The sequence below is a fragment of the Nicotiana tabacum genome, chromosome 14 (assembly GCF_000715075.1).
Source record: "Nicotiana tabacum cultivar K326 chromosome 14, ASM71507v2, whole genome shotgun sequence".
Lineage (NCBI taxonomy): Eukaryota > Viridiplantae > Streptophyta > Magnoliopsida > Solanales > Solanaceae > Nicotiana > Nicotiana tabacum.
The window spans coordinates 46,029,422-46,037,077 of record NC_134093.1 but is presented as its reverse complement, the minus strand read 5'-3'; the positions used below and the strand labels follow the sequence as shown (position 1 = coordinate 46,037,077).

Here is a 7,656-nt window from a genome sequence, read left to right as displayed (position 1 = left end):
TCTACACATATTTGACATTTTGATTTTTCGCATTCAAACTTGGGCAGTACTTCCAAGTTAATCATTTTCCGCAAGGTTTTATAATTGACATGACCCAAACGTACATGCCATAAATCATTTGACTCAAGTAAGTAAGAAGAAGCTGAAATATTATTATTATTTTCAACAACCATTACATTTAGATTGAAAAGGCCCTCGGTGAGGTAACCTTTTCCCACAAATATTCCATTCTTACTAATTACAACCTTGTTGGATACAAAAACGTACTTAAAACCGTGCTTAACAAGAAGTCCAGTAGAGACTAAATTCTTTCTCATTTCGGGAACATGAAGGACATTGTTCAAAGTCATGACCTTGCCAGAAGTCATTTTTAGAAATACCTTCCCATATCCTTCAACTTTTGCTGTTGAAGCATTTCCCATATAAACTGTCTCTCCGGGTTCAGCAAGAGCATAGGTAGCAAAAGCCTCTCTAACTGCACAAACATGGCGAGTGGCTCCTGAATCAAACCACCACAGTTTAGGATTTCCCACCAAGTTACATTCAGAGAGCATGGCACACAAGTTATCAACATCATCATGGTTTACTACCATGTTTGCTTGATCCCTTTTCTTGTCTTTCTTCGGAGCACGACACTCCGTAGATTTGTGTCCGGTTTTCCCACAGTTGTAGCAGTTTTCACTGAACCGCTTCTTGCTTGGGTTGTATTTCGGACCAGAAGCCTTCTTCCTCTTTTTGTTAGCTTCAACAATATTTGCTCCCATTATTGTTGAATTTCCACGGCCTCTCCTTTCAGCAGCTTTATTGTCCTCTTCGATTCTCAACCGAACAATGAGATCTTCAAGGGACATTTCCTTTCGTTTGTGTTTCAAATAATTTTTGAAGTCCTTCCACAACGGAGGCAACTTCTCAATCATTGCTGCTACTTGGAATGCTTCGTTGATTACAAGACCTTCAGCAAGTAGATCATGAATAATCACTTGCAATTCCTGGACTTGAGTAATAACAGACTTGCTATCTATCATTTTGTAGTCCAGAAATTTTGCGGCAACGAATTTCTTCATCCCGGCATCTTCAGTCTTATATTTCTTTTCAAGCGCATTCCACAATTCTTTGGATGTCTCCATGCTACTGTATACATTATACAGATTATCATCCAGTCCGCTAAGAATATAATTCTTGCATAAAAAATCAGAATGCTTCCACGCTTCAATCACGAGAAAGCGTTCATTATCTGGAGTTTTATCCGGCAGATCAGGAACATCTTCCTTGATGAACTTCTGTAGACATAACGTAGTTAAGTAGAAGAACATCTTCTGCTGCCAGCGTTTGAAATCAATCCCGGAAAATTTTTCGGGTTTTTCTGCCGGTGCCAACGCCGGTGTTCGGCTTGTCGTTGCGTTGGCAGTCGCCATCGGAATAGCTTGGTTTTCGTTTTCAGTCATCATCTTTTCTGTAAAAGAATGACACAAACAAACGTTTAATACACGTTTTCAAACTGGAGTAAAAATCACGTAGATTTTAATATCCAACAAAACGCCACGAAGGCTTAACTCTCCAAAACGGGAGTACACAAACCACAAAGGTTTTAGTTTGCAGAATAATAAGAATAACACAAGTACAGAAATAAATATTAAATTCCTTAAGATTGTTATTCCCGGTCAGTATTGCTGTATTTGTAAATATTAATTCTGCAAAATATAAGTTAACGTAATGAAACAATAATAATAAATTCGAGCCCACTGAATTCACAGTGTTTCCTTAAGGAATTTAATCCCCTCCTAGTACCCAAGGTAATGGATTATTTCCTCCCAGGATAGAACGAATAACACACTGGTGTAGCGGTACTTCAAACCCCAGTGTTTCGGCGAACACAAAGTTCGGTAGCAAATCACACTTACAGTTGCTTTGTTTGAAGTTAAAAACAATGCAGAACGAAGGAGTATATACTCAGAAAAACGTATGGAAGTTCTGAGAGGAAGGAATGCAATGTATAGCCAATTTGTTGAGCGAATTGTATGTTGAGTTGAGTATTTCTTCAACATTTGCTGCTCATATATATAGCAGCCAAGAAGGAGTGCAAGACCAAACGCCCACCCTTCATGGTGGATCAAGCATTACATATTTGTGGAGCAAGCACTTCATGGTGGGAAGACCATTATCCGGCTGCCAAATTATCAATACACGGATTGGAAAATATCCGTTTACAAATACGGATAATCTTACGTTAATATTTACTATTAACAAATAAATTTGGTCCAAAAAATTAATCAATCAATCGATCATTTGACCAAATCCAAATCCAAATCCGAATCCGAATCCGAATCCGAATCCGAATCTGAAGCCGAAGCTGAAGCCGTAGCCGAAGCCGAAGCCGAGCCGAGCGAGCGACGACGACGACGACGCGAGGCTTGCTTTCTTCTTAACTCTTTAAGAGCTACAAGAAGAGCAATTATATATATACCCACCAAAAATGTCTTCCACTTCCAATATGGGACAATGTCTCATTGTTAAGAGGGGAAACTTAAAATTTTACTCAAAATTTCATTTTCCCTCCATTTCCCATTCACCCTCATTTTAAGAATATTACATCTTAAAAAATAAAATCTCAACAAATTGACCCTTGATTGAAGACCAGTTCGAGAATGCACTACCAAGGCCTGGTAGAGCATTAGGTGACTATGCCAGACCAGTCTATAATCAAATATTGTCAAGTGTTAGACCACATCCAATTGTAGCCAATAATTTTGAGTTGAAGCAAGGTTTGCTTCAAACTATTCAAAGCAGTTGCGTTTTCATAGGGAAGATGAACGAAGATCGAAACACGCATCTGATGGACTTCGAGGAGATTATGAACACTTTTCAATATAATGGGGTGTCACAAGATGCAGTGTATTTAAGGGAATTCCCCTTTTAACTTAAAGATGATGCGAAGTAGTGGTTTCGAAGCTTGCCAAATGGATCAATTAGAACATGGGAAGAAATGACCAGAAAATTTCTTGATAAATATTTCTCCTCAGCCAAGACGGGCAAGTTTAGAAGAGAAATCTATAACTTCTGCCAGAAAGAGAATGAAACTGTTTTTGAAGCATGGGAGAGGTTTAAGGAGATAGTTAGAAGGTGTCAACATAGAGGAATTGAACTCTGGATGCAACTCCAGGATTTTTGGGATGGATTGACACTAGCCTCGCATAGAACTTTGAGCAATTCAGTTGGAGGCCCTTTTATGAAGAAGACTCCAGAGGAGATAGTTACAATTCTTGATGAATTATCCGAAGATGCTAATCAGTGGCCCTCTGAGAGTATAGAAAGAAGAAAATCAACTGGTGTTCACCAAGTTGATGCTACTACATCTGCGTAAGTACACCTTGATTCTATGGCTAAAGAAATACAGAATCTAATTGTAGCTTCGATGCAAAATGTACACCACGCAGCTTGTGATATATGTGGAAGAGGACACCCCACCCATGAGTGTCAAGCCTCAACTGAGGAAGTGAATGCTGTAGGAAACTATAATACAATGGGTCAGAGGCACCCCGACTTTTCATGGAGTTCACCTTGGGGTACTGCAAATGCATGGCAACAAAACAACCCTAGATTCCAAGAACAAGGAGCTACAGGTTTTCAAAATCAGCAGAGGCAGCAGTATCACTCTCCACAGTCGAATCAATCTAGCATGGAAGATCTTATGAAGACTTTCATTATCAAGACAGATGAGAGGCTTGATGCCCATGATGCAGCTATCAAAGAATTGAGTACATCTTTTTGAAGACTGGAAAAATAGGTTGGGCACTTAGCTACTCTAATATCGGAGAGAGCCCCAGAAACACTTCCCGCTAGTACTGAGAGAAATCCAAAAGAAACAGTGATGGCTGTAACTCTGAGAAGTGGGCAAGTGTTGAAAGATCCCACCCCGATCCAAAATGAGGTGAACTTTGAAAAAAAAAGTGAGAAGCAGTTGAAGGGTGATGTTGATAAAAAGAATAAAGGCCCGATGAAAACTGAGAAAAAGAAGGAATAAAAATCAAGAAAGACGGAACATGATGAGAGCAAGCATATGTTTGCGCTGCCTTTTCCCCAAAAGCTGAGTTGAGAAAAGCTAGACAAGTAGTTTGAGAGATTTCTAGATGTGCTGAAACAGGTTCATATAAACCTACCATTCATAGAAGTGCTCTCACAAATGTCGGCTTATGCTAAGTTCTTGAAGGAGATTCTGACAAAGAAGAGGAAAATAGAAGAGACCTCAGTGGTCAAGCTCACAGAGCATTGCAGTGCAATATTGCAAAACAAACTCTCACAAAAGTGTGGAGATCCAGGGAGTTTTACCATACCTTGCTCTTTAGGCACTACTAATTTTGATAAGACTCTATGTAATTCTGGTGCCTCAATTAATTTAATGCTTCAATCTATTTACAGGAAACTGGAGAAAGAGATTGGAGAGATAAGGTCTGCACCAATATCTTTGCAGCTGGAAGACCAAACGACTCTAATACGCAAGGGAATAGTTGAAGATGTCTTAGTTCGGGTAGATAAGTTTGTATTTCCTGTGGATTTCATAGTAGTTAATATGGTAGAGAACAAAGAGGTCCCCCTCATCCTAGGAAGACCATTCCTAGCAATGGGTAGAGCAATATTAGATATACATGAGAGAAAACTCATGTTTAGAGTGGCGAGGAGACTGTAATTTTTGAGATGGATGTAGAAACGGGGGTAAAAAGGGAAAAGCTAGCTGCTAATGTTGTGTGGAAAGTGAAGGGCGAGAAAGAGAAGACTGCAAGGAGGGAAAAGGATAAGTGTGGGGTATATCCAAAGAAGGCCAAGAAGAAGTTGTCTGCATGGATGTGTGCATTAGTTTGGGCGCGAGGGATGGAGCTCAATTCGATTCAAACCCCGACTAGATGTTCATGGAAGTTGTCCTTACCTCTTTATTTTTATTTGTGTGTCATAGGGACATGGCACAATTTAAAGTGTGGGGTAGGGATGTATATATGTATAGAATGTATAAATGTTTATGTGTGTTTTTGTAATTCATTTGATTGAATTTTTTTGATTTTTCACGATGATGGATGTCATTCGGCAGGTTTCTTGAGGGATTAAGTCGAAGAAAAAAAATAATAAAGCATATATATATATATATATATATATATATATATATATATATATATATATATATATATTATTTTCTTTAGGTAGTATAATAATTTTCCCTTGGTTTTTCTTTGTGCCATGGTTCTTTTCCAAGGATTTTGTTTGAACCGGGTATAGTTAATTTGTTTTAGGAGTAGGAGATCTTGTGCTATGATTTTAAATGAAAGCAATATCTCTTGATTTCATTATGCCTTGAGAATAATATGTGCTTTAGTTGTGGCGCTTAGGCTCAATTTTTGACTCTTGTATAAACATCTTAAATTGTATATTCTTAACTTTGCTTAACTACTTTGATTAGAGTGTCTTGATGAGTCCAATCCTGAGTGAGCTTTGTGCCATGTGTGTGTGAGGCTTTGTGTATTCTGTGCAGTGCAATTAATGTCTAGAACTTTTCCCGTGTGTTTGCAAAGAAAATTAGTAGATTTGTTCTGTCTTGGAAGTGATATAGGCATTTCTTTGTTGAGCCAACTATATATGTTACCCACCAAATTATTATGTATCGTAGTTAACCCCGTTGAACCTGTAATCTTATTTCTTTGGTAACCACATTACAAGCCTTATCTATTTGAACCATTTACCTCTTGTGAGCACTTGAAATTTTTATAAACTTTTAAAAGTTGAAGTGTGAGGTTGTTGGTTTTGCTTTTGAGTGGAAATATTGAAATAAGGAGAAAGGTGTACTGTTGTGAAAAAGTATGAGCCACTTGAATCTAAAAAGAAGATGAAGAAAAAATAGTTTATATTCATTGATAGTAGTAACTCTTGATATATTTGTGTTTAAAAAATTTGGGAGTTGACATATACGGATGTGAAGGTGAATTATGGTTTGACATAAGTATGGGGTTTAAAAGTTAAGTATATATATTAAAAGTGCTTAGGGGGGTGTAGTTACTCTTATATCTAAATGTATCCTACCCGCTTCGCAGCCTATATTACAACCAATTAAAGTCCTACTTGATCCTTGAATGAACAGGCTCGATTAGAGAGTAGTACACTACGGGCAAGCCTATGGTGGATCTTTTGTGGCATATGAATGTTGTTTTAAGAGTGAGTGAATTCTTTCTATCTTGAGTTCCTAATTATTCTTAACTTTTATTGTGTGTGGAACTACTCTCTATTGTTGGGTGAGGGCACTTGATTCATGAAGGAAAGGTAATATCATTGACCTCTGTGTTAGAGTAAGTGAGCAGGTTGTGAAAAATGCGTGGTGATTTTGAGTCAAATCTTGAACCGAGGATATTACGGTATTGTGCTTAATCTGTTCTATTATTCTTGGTATGATGTGTTAGGAGAGTTGTTTAAAAAGGTCGTGTCTATGTGAAGTATAGTTTGATTGCTCGAGAACGAGCAATGGTTTAAGTGTGTGTATTGATGGTAGGCTATAATCCCGTATTTTAGTCTCTTATTGCACTCTAATTTATTGCACTTTACTCATGTTGAGCTTTAATTAGTAGTTTTTTACACTTATTATGTGTTTTATGCCGTGTAGGAGTGATTCTAAGTTATTTAGATGTTATGAAATGAATTCAAGCTATTCTGGAGCTTTGAAGTCTGAGTAAAAGCCCAATGATTAAGTTAGGATCGTGTTCAGGGATCAATGGATGATAGTGCACTTTAAGAACGAAACGAAGAATCGAGCAGGCATACTGCGCATTGTCCAATAAATTGTACATAATTTTTCGCTCAAAAATCCGTTGGGGCTCCACAATATATAGTTGGAAATATATTTAAAAGGGCTACAACTTTCATGTTTTACATTTTTCCAAATTCCCAACTGTCGCGGCGCATGGGGCGGTGCGAGGCACGGCACAACGCGGCTGGGCAAAATGTGCCCAGAAAGTGATTTTGCAAATGTTCTGGAATTCTCCACAAGTGCGCTGCATGGTGCGGCACGACATGTAACGCGGTAGTGCAAACATTTTAGAGTATGTTCCCAATTCCGCTAAAAAGGGTATTTTCGTCTGGGGTTTATTTTGGGGATAGTTAAATGCACGGGAAAAATACTATTTCTTCACTTTTGACATACCTTAGACCTAGGGAAGCTAAGGAGAAGAAAGAGAAGCAAGAGTACAAGGATTTCATCCTTCCTCCCTCTCTCAAGATCCGAGTTTGGATTGTATTTATGTTTTTCTCTATTTTTGTTTCATTTGTGAAAAACTCCTCCATGTCTATGGAGTAGAACCATTTGGGTTTTGATGGATTTGGTGTATTGATGGTATTTTGTAGATTATAACTCTATGTTTATGTATTTGAATCATTTATGGAAGATTTAATTATTGCATTTACGTTCACTTATTCTTGTAATCGAAAGAGGCATAACTTGCGATATATTTGCACTATATTATTGGTTGAGTTCATACATTCTTCTAAGTAATCGAAAGAGGCTAGTTGAATCATTGATTAAACCTAGTTAGGAGGATAATCGAAAAAAGTTCTCCTAAAGACCAATCCATTATGAATTCTTTCATATCTTCACTGAGCCTAAATTGGTTCATATTGTAAGGTTGA

At 37.7% G+C, this 7,656-nt stretch overlaps 1 pseudogene; it reads right to left on the bottom strand.

The window, feature by feature from the left end:
- Positions 1–3,031: 3,031 nt before the first annotated feature.
- LOC142169253 (small nucleolar RNA R71) lies at positions 3,032–3,130 on the bottom strand (annotated as a pseudogene).
- Positions 3,131–7,656: the final 4,526 nt, after the last annotated feature.